The sequence below is a fragment of the Puntigrus tetrazona genome, chromosome 11, assembly GCF_018831695.1.
Source record: "Puntigrus tetrazona isolate hp1 chromosome 11, ASM1883169v1, whole genome shotgun sequence".
Lineage (NCBI taxonomy): Eukaryota > Metazoa > Chordata > Actinopteri > Cypriniformes > Cyprinidae > Puntigrus > Puntigrus tetrazona.
This window is the reverse complement of record NC_056709.1, coordinates 15430096-15440487: the sequence shown is the minus strand read 5'-3', so window position 1 is coordinate 15440487 and position 10392 is coordinate 15430096.

Here is a 10392-nt window from a genome sequence, read left to right as displayed (position 1 = left end):
AGCTCAGCTCGGTCCTCTTATAGAGATGGAGCTCGAGGGCGGGTCCTGCTTTTTGTGGGCGGGAGGGGGGAAGGAGAGTGTGTGCCAGACCCTTCTGCAACCTCCAGTTGAGACTCAAGGACCAGAGTTCAGTTTCCACCCTAGTGAGGAAACTGCAAAGGAATGTCTCTGTGTCTGTATAAGCTACTGCAATGTCCTCACCCTTGGGAATTCAATGAAGGGAGTGCAACAAGGTTACGGGCTCGTCGATACACACATACACACATTCATTTATATGTGTGCCAGTTTTCTTGTCTTTGTCAGTCTCTTTGAAACAGAACAAAGACACTATAAACCAGTAATGCGAGGATGAGTAGTTTTAAATTCATTTATGTTTGATCAAGCAGTAAGTGAACATAAACCTGATGGCAAATGAACATAAGAGTTTGCGAGAGTTCAAATGTTTGTTTTAAGTGTGCAGATGGGAAAGTCCTCATTTAAAACCACAGAACTCTTGTGCTGTGTTTCTGTTTGCATATAAGCTGCAACAAATATTGTCTATTGTAGAAAAAAATCTGTATCAAGTTGCCTTAACTACTATGTACTTACATTTAAAATAATAATTTATTACAGTGCACTTATTGTGTACATACATGTTTTTTTTAAGAAGCCTATTTTATAACATGTGTCAAGTTAATTGCACTAGGTAAAAAAAATAAATTATAAAAAATCCTGTATGTTGTCGCACAGCATAATTGTTTTGGTCACTCTTGACTTTGATTTTGTTGACAAATATAAAATAATGATTTAGTTGTTGTTGTTTTTTAACATTAAATGTATATGTGTAAATATATAAATATTACAGCATACTTTTCACATTTTCACACATTTTTGTTTAAAGAATTGATTGAATTACTTGATGCATCCGGAAAAACAATCATTTTAATATATTCAAACAGGCCAGAGTTTAAGATAAGACATTTATTTGATTGTATGCATGAGTTTCAAATGTAATGCAGTTTTGAATACGAATACATCCTGAAATTGATCCTCATAATCCTATGAAGTTTTAAAATTCTTTGCTTAGCATTCAGTGTTGTTTATTTTAATAGTAAAATATTTGTTTCTTTGAGTAAAGATTAAGTTGAGCATATTTGTAAGGTGTTCCCGACTTTCTTTCACATTGCTATGATGTTATGGTTGCCAGGGTGTTGCTATGCAATTAAGGTTTTCCAATTGTTTGTGCAAGTGAGGACCAGCGATAAATACAGTGGTTTCACTGGTATGAGCAACAAGAAATGAGGAGGAAAGATTAGTCAGCAAAATTCCATTTTATGCATGTTGCTGAGGTTTGTAATTTTGCAGTTTGTGTTGAGATACACCGTTCAGTTCAAGGTAGTATGGGTGGTGACATTTCAGTTGTGTGTTCTTAAGTAGGTAAGCATGTGTTTTGTGTCTGTCAATGCCTGCAGAGGATTTGCTTTGATTGTGGGCTCCCTGTGGGGGATGTGACATCATCTGACCATTGCACCACCACCCTCTTAACAGGTCACATCTGGAACTTTGTATCAACTTGGATACTTCACTGATCAACAATGGAGAAAGAGGAGGGGTGGAGGGGTATCATTTAATTTCCCAAGAACAGATATTATGAAACTCTGTTCCTTGCAAATTGCGTGTTCGTGAGTTATTGTCATATAACAAACCCAAAGATGGTTACCAGAATCCAGGAAAACTTTAAATAACTGCTGAAATTGGTGCTGAAATAGTTTTATTATTTCAGCATGACTGCAGAGAGGTAAAACAGTATGGGGTCAGGGACAGTTTTTGAATTTGGGGGACATTGTTTGAAAATATTTGAAAACTGTTGACCAATTAAAAGCAAGTACTGCAGAAATCAGTGTAAAATCTTAGATTTTACCACTAGCATGCATCAGCATGACTTCAGGCCTGCTCTTTTTTGCGCTCAAGTCTGTCTCTGTTGCGAGGGAATTAGTCTGGATGACTCTCATTCATGACTCACTGTATAAACAGAGCTCCACCCCACCTCTCTCTCTTTCCCTGAGCTGTCCTCAAAGAGCTCATGGGAGAGTTGATAACTATTATTACTCATGAAAATGAATGAAATTGGCTGTTCTGTCCAGGTGAACACCAAGGTACTATAATGGCCTACCGCCACTGGGTACAGGCACTCATTATAAGCTATTTTATCTATTCTAATTCTAATTTTGGTTGAGCTATTATTGTTAAATCGACCTGTAATAGTTTACAAGTAATTAATAATTAGAGTCAATTAGAGTGCTTCTAGTCAAATTTCATATGCCTTGTGAGACCATTCAGACATATCTATGGAATTTTCAATGTTATATTTTAATTTAAAAAAAGAAGAAAATGTACATAAAAGCCATTATTACAAATAGCTTTTCTGCATAGTGGAGAACCAGTGTTAATTCGGGCATGGAAATGGCCTTTTGTAGATTAAGCAACTCTCACTGTCACTTTTCTAGACTGCTTTATTCTGGCTAGTCTAGTTCAACATAGATGGAGCTTTGATTGACAGCTCACCTCATAGTGATATAATCTAGATCAGCGCCAACAGACTAGGTTATGAAGCATAGACATATGTCAGGTAAAGTACTGTCTCACTGTGCACAAAGAAAACAAGTTTCCCATTTAGAAACATCTCAAACCATAAGCGCAAAAAAAAAAATCTTTCAGTATTATTAAAACAAATAAATTAATTATTCATAATAACATTATTATAATAACTTGTACACCTCTGATGAGCTGTTGTGTTCGAGAAATCAACAGGTACGTCTGTGATTGGCTACACTGAAGAACACATTGTGAATAGAAACCTCCGAAGCTCTTTACGCACTAAATCAATATTCTAGAATTATAGCCACAAATGGAGCGCTTTCTTTAGATACTTTGTATCTTGTAACAGCCAGTAGAACCGGGTCTGCAATCACCCACCTTTCAAATTGCTTTAGGAAAATAAAATTATTAAAAAAATTAAAGGCTACATAAATTCATGTGAAATACAAAATATAAAACGGTAGAAATGTTCTGCAATATATTTTCCGACTTGAATGGACTTCTCGGCAGCACTTAGGGAAACAACACACTAATTGCGTATGCAAGAAAGATATCGTCAGTCACGTATAAAAGATTAATCATTATATATTGTAGGATTTTTATGTGTGCATGTATCTTTTGTGAATCTGGCAGAATTTCTTTTTCGATTTTATTGAGAATAGGCACTCCCTTGCCTCCATTTAATATGTAGGTACGTTTTGATCCAGTTTAATAATAGTTTTATATCTACAGCAGATTACAGCGTATAGTTTTCGCATTTGTTTTTCTGGTGGCCCATGAGAACATTTTTTTTGTGTTTGATCAAACTCTGATTCATCTCTGCGTTATGCTCGCAGCTTGACATTTTTTGGGGCCCTGGGATTGTTCTTTTTGTGTTCAAAGCCATAAGATTATGAATTCAAAACATGCATGTGAAAAGTGTAAACCTATGATTCATGTAACCTAGAATCGTATTTGTTTGTATTGCATTTCCCCATAATTGGTGCTTTAAGCTGTACAGTATCTTGTTTTGTGGATTTCCTCTTTCAGTGCATAAGTGGCAGAAGGTACACTCCTCTCGATGAGGCCATTATTTTTGCTGTATACTGGAAACATTTGGGTTTGACATCAACAGATTAATATCAGACAAGAGATTTACATGTCAGCTTTAATTTCCAGATATTTACATCTGGATCTGACACAGATAGCAACCTTTGTCTGAACCCATCAATTTTTGATGTGAGCAAAAGTATTGGAACAGGTAAAATTAACATAGATTAAAGTCTTCATATTTAGTTGAATTATTTACTTCCAATAACTGCATCAAGCCAGAAACTCACTGACATGATCAAACTTTTACATTCTTCTTTTGTGATACTTTTCCAGGCTTTCAGCGCAGTCAGTTGTTGTCACCCCCTTCAGTCTGCTCTTTAGCAGATAAAAGGCATGCATAGGGTCTGTAGATTGACTTAGTCAGTCTAAAACCTTCCACTTCTCACTTCTGATGAACTCTTTTGTTTTTTGGATTGCATTACTTTGCATTACCTTTCCATCACTTTGGTAAAAGTTAATCTTTGTCTCAATTTCATAAAACATTGTCCCATCATTTTTGAGGCTCATCTTTACTTTTTGGCAAATTCCAGCCTGGCTTTATTCTTCTTGCTAATGAGTGGTTCTCATCTTCTGGTGTAGCCTCTGTTTTTGGGATCACAAAGTCTTCTGTGAACAGTAGATGGTGATGCCTTCACTCCTGCCCTCTGGAGGTCATTGCTGATCTCACAATTGTTTTAGGGTCTTTCCTGACAGCTCTCACAATGTTTTTGTCATCAACTGCAGTTGTTTTCCTTTGGTCGACCCGTTCGATGTCTGCTACTTAGTACACCACCTTCTTATTTTTCAGGACGTTCCAAATGGTTGGCTATGGCTATCATTTTTTGACTTCAAACCCAAATGTTTTCAGCCTAGAGCAAAAATTGAATTTGAAAGGAATTTGAATTGAAAGCAATTTGAATTGAAAAGGAATTGGCCTCAACGTCCCAATATTTTTGGAGGGGAGTGTGAATAATATTAAAACAGGGAGAAATTCGAACAAAGTCAAAAACGTACCTGTATTGATGGTTATTTTTGGTAAAGAGCAAAGATACAAAAGATCTATATCTGGCCAGAAAATTTACAAAACAAGCCGTCATTGAATGCCAGGATATATGATTTGTTATTTCTTCATTTCTGTTACCTCAGCTTTTTAGCCTTTGTGCTTCATTCCCAGACAAAAATAACTTTAAATTCTGGATTCAATCTTTTTGTCAGCTCTTGAATGCACAAGTTGATGCAAAAACAAATAAAAAAGCAAAAAAAAAAAATTATTAGCCATTTTTACCAGGAACACCAAAAGTGTGAGCCAGGGTGGTTGGATGTATTTCTAGCATTTTCAGGGGAAACATCCTAAAGTGTGGATCATGAAAAAGTTATTTTCCTTAATCTGAAACAAAATGTGTATTTCTTATTATCACAAATAGTTTTTAATTCACGTAATGTTTTTACAGAGTGGCAGATTATTTAAAAAAATTACAGATAACTTGAACAACTCAGATATTTTTGACCCAGATAAACTTGTGTTGACATAATAACACAATAACCTTATACAAAAAAATTACTTCAGCATGCAAAATGGCACATAAAACTACTTGTACTTCCAATCTCATGGAGCCAGGTCTGCAACTGGGAAATCTGCACGGCTCTTGAAAAAGTTGGGGTGACTCAATCACCCACTGGCTCATCTTACTTTGCTTTTCTACATTGTACAATTTTCTCCTTGGATAAACATGATCTCACTGTGCAACACCCCACAGTGCCTGTGCGAGCATCACCTGAATGAATAAGAGTCATGCAGTGAATGTTAACACCCATGAGTCCACGGCTTGAACTTGTCCATGCAGTCATCTCCCATTCATGCACTAAAGCCATGACAACAAGACAAACATTTGCCAGTGGATGTTTTGCTAGGTGTGTACCTGCTGATTTCCTTCTGCTTCTGTCCTCGTATGCAACAATACCTCTATTATTGTCATGTTCAGGATATATCTCAGATTCCTGGCTTTGCCGGTTTCTATCATAAGTCATATTGCATCAGGGATACCTGGCATGCAGACAGATACTATGTACCGTTCTCACGATGCCAAACGTCGGATGACTTTCACCTCGACCGTGTTATCACCTGTTGTGAAAGGTGTGACTGCTGATGGGAGTGTGTTGTGAAGAGACAAAGGAAGGTCTTGTTCTCTGGCTCTCGGTGTAGTAATGTACTCAAATGCAACGAGCATGTGCTGTGTGTACACCTGCAGGGTTTTCTTGAGAGACTTTTTATAGCAATATCCTTTTGGCTGACAAACTAGGTTGACCCTGGGGTTACAGACGGTTGCCTTTAGTGTCTCTCCAATTGGCTGCCATTATTGAGGTTGAGTTGTAGCTTTTCTATAGCTTTTCAAGTTTAGAAATTAACTCCCTGCTAAACAGAATTGTCTGTTATGTCACATAAAAGACTTAAGCAACTCAAGTCATGCAGGCGTATATATATATGTACTATGTACTAAACACACATATATGAATATGATTTATTTTCCTCCACCAACATGAGTTATCTCCAAAAGAAGTCATTTTATGTATACACCACAGTTCAAAAATGGGGGGTCTATACGTTTTTTTTTGCGTTTTGTTTCGTTTTATGGTTTCAACTAAATAAATTAGGCTGCATTTATTTGATCAATTGATGAATACAATAAAACACGCAGTACCACTTTATTTTGGGGTCTCTTAACTAGTTGCTTATTAGCATGCATATTACTAGAATATTAGTCATTTACTAGTAGTAATTAAGCACATATTAAAGCCTTATTGTACATGACCTTATTTTACATCCCTAATCCTATCCAATATCTAAACTTTATAACTATACCTTACTATTAATGAGCAGCAAATTAGAAATGTATATTTAATAGTGAATAAGTGTTCCCTATTCTAAAGTGTTACCAAATTTTTCATGTGATGCAAAGCTAAATTTTCCAGTCTTCAGTGTCACATAATCATTCACAAATCATACAGATTTGCTGCGCAAAAATATTTGCTTATATTTGTGTTGTTTGCTTATATCTTATATCTTATAGTGAATATGATAGCATTCAAGATCTCTCAGAATTGACAGGTTCCTGCTACTTGTTATAATATTACTATAGTTTATGCTACAGGCATAATACATAACTACAGCTGTAGTTTAATTAGGGCCCCTCCTATTTTAATTGTGTGTAAAGCTAGCAGCTGCTGCCATTATAAAGGAAATTGTAACCCTTAGGATGCATGTCTCTCTATATACAATACAATGTGTTAGATTCGAGACAAACCAGTTCAATTACCAGAATATTAAGCCTAAACTGGTAGCTGTGTTTTGGGTTGGGTTACACTTTTCTAAAACTAACTGTCTAATTAATTTGCAACAACATTTGAACAAACCCTCATACCAGACTCTTTGGTTAGGATTAGGATTAGTAAAATAAGTACTATTGTAGTGTATTCCAGCCTTAACTCGTTTCTAGCTGGTTGAAAACTATACAAATATAGCTGAGACCAGTTAATGTTAATGCTCCAAAGTAATATACCAGTTAGGATGGACCCAAGTTCAGTTGTTCAGCTAGTAAAAGCATCACTGGCATAAATGCCATCTGAACCCAAAAGGCCTCTCTTTGCATCGGTGGCCATTTGCAATTTATTCTGACAATGGAAAAGGGATTTTCCAGCACTGAATCTCTCCATCAGACCAGCGCTTTGATTAAACCTGCTCAAATCACACTGAATTAATGATTGTCACATAGCATCACCTGGTGGTTAAACACCTCTACTAAAGCATCAGGCACACCCACGTTCATGTGTTGCCTACAAGCACCTCCTCCTGTGCTCAGTTTTGAGACTGATTTTTGGTGCCTTTCATTTATTTATTTCTCATCATGCATGTCTGATCGTACTTTTTTTGGAAAAATCCAGACACTTGAGTTGCACAAATCTTTGAGTTTGAGTAGCACAAATCTTAAATTTAAGAGCGTATCACTGCAAGACTTCTTCCCCTTCTTCCGTGATCGATGATCTGCATCTATTCACATTAAACTACGTCTCAGGTTTGCTTTTAATGACACCTATTGGAAGGAATTATTCAGCTAATCTTTTTTATTTACACAAACCCATATGACATATTGTCTGTAAAAAATACCAAAATATAAATGAAAAATTCACCCCCCTCTTAAATACGTTGAATTACGTTAATTTTTAATGCAAGTAGACATTCATTTTATTTTATTTTTATTTTTTTATTATTATTACAATTTGAAGCTCTCTGAAATAACTGTTTAGCAAGGTTTTCAAGTATGCACATTTAAAACCTTGTGCATCTTTTTTTCTTTTTGAATTCACTAGTGTGCATTTTCTTATACAGTAACGCTTCTAAAGTGTGATGGGAAAAAAAGTCAGTTCATTACTGCCCTCATCCGTTTAAATGTACAGAACCAGAAATTTCAGTTTAAGTCAAGCGATGTTGAAAAGCACACGCATCAAAATCCCTGATGCTGACAAGTGATGCAGACATAAGCGTAAATGGTTTTGCTCAGGTTAAGGGTGATCACCTTTTATAAGCTTGTTTGGATACAAACAATACTGGATAATATGGGGAACAATACACGATTTAATGAGAACTATCCTCTTATGCAATAGAGCTTACAGTGTGAAGAAGGTTACATCAACGAGACTCCACCACACTGAAGTGTAGATATCTTTTCAAGCATCTGATTCTTATCTCTTTATGCTGTCAATAGGAATGTACTTCCGTCCTCATAAACGTACGTCAAGATGAGAAGATAATATACTCCAGAATGCCGCTGTACCAGATGTAGAACCATCCATGTAAAATTATTTTTTGAACAATGACAAAAGGGCCAAAATGACACTCTTGGTGAAACCGATGTGATACTAGATGATATGACTCAATGCACATTTTTGTACATTTCTATTGATACTAAAACATTATCATTTAAATGTATTATGTAAAATGTATGAATCAATACTTATTTTTTTAGCTAAATTTTTTTTTCATAGTTTTATCAATAACTGATTTAGATTTTTAGACCCCTTAACTTAATCCCAAACCTAAACCTACCCCTTTTATACAGAATATGCATTTTGATATTTTCATCAATAAGCAATTTAGATTTTTAGACCCCTTTTATAGACCTCCAAATAATTTGCAGTTACAAATTCAATAATTAAAGATCATTGATATGAAAACTATAAACAAGAAATAATGATAACTTTAAAGATTTCAGCATTTACAAAGATACAATATCAGCTGTCCTCAATTCATCGGTTTTGTAAGTTTAAATGCTGAAAATATGTAAGTATTTGTACGTTTAGCTGCTGTCAGCATCGTAGCTATGTTTTAGCGCCTGGAAAAAGGTAAGAAAATGTGAGTTTTGTAAAACCAAATTTCACCTAATCACTGTGGATTTATAAATGTTTGATTACATTACATGTTTGTACTGAAAATGATATAATTGTCCCGTAAATAACTAACAGCGAAGATAGAATGATGGACATTTAGTGACTTTTGTGAACAACAAATTAGCAAAAAAGGAGATTAGAGTAAACCAATGAGCTCGGTTGCAAAAATATTTAAGTTGTTATCAGTCTGAACATCATGAACTTCTGGTATTTTCTGGAACTTCTGACATTTGACACACCCTCCTTATTACACCCTCCACACATGCTTATTACCTTCTGAACCTACTAGTTTTGGTGCAGACAGTCGGGTGTTCAGGTATTTCACATTTGTAATTGAGAACTGGGTAAGGGGTCGACTGTAAAATGACAAATAGTTATGGAAAACACATGAATTGGAGCGTAGAAGGGGTTAATTTCATTTTACCTTTAAAGAAAAGTAAACCTGTGAGCAAGATTTCTGGTTCATTAGCCACTATATAGGGAAATAACAAAAATACATAAATGGTAAAACAGTTTGCACTACAAATCAGTGTGTTCATAATTAAGATAATAGTTTAAAAAATATAATACGGCACACCAGTTTCCAATATCAAGCAGCAAAGCTGGCTGTTTCGTACAGTTCTATCTTAGCTTATATTTAAAAATGCTTGTGTATGAATTTATATATATATATATATATATATATATATATATATATATATATATATATATATATATATATATATATATAGTACTTTTTTGTTTTGTTTATAGTCATAATATAATAGCATATGTGGATGTTTTTTATGAGAAGAGGATGATGATTTATGCTTAAATGGCCTATCTTTAAATTAATGGTGTTTAGTCATCTCAGTCAGTGAACACAATTATTAAATGCAGTACATTGTTATTTATTATTATTTTAATTTCTGCATTGCTTCTTGTGCTGATTTAAATACTTTTTTACAGTATGGTTCACATTTGTCTCTCAAAACATTTCCATTGCCCTTCCAGTTCTATAATCTTCAGTTTTCTAGCATTCATTCACTGATTCTGTAGGTCATGATATGGATCTATTGTGTTGACATACAACAATGTGCTACTCGTGTGTGTTTTTTTTTTTTTAAAAAAGCATTTGGCTCTCAGGTTAATGGAAATGTTATGACAAAAATTCTTGATAATTCAGTCCAGGACAAAAAATGTCACACTTCGACTTTGAAGGACATAAAAAATGTTGAAGTTCAAGTGCTAGAGAACAAAGAATGATACCCACCTGTTCCTAGGAAAGCAAAACATCCAACTCCCCTCCCCTATCCCAAACAG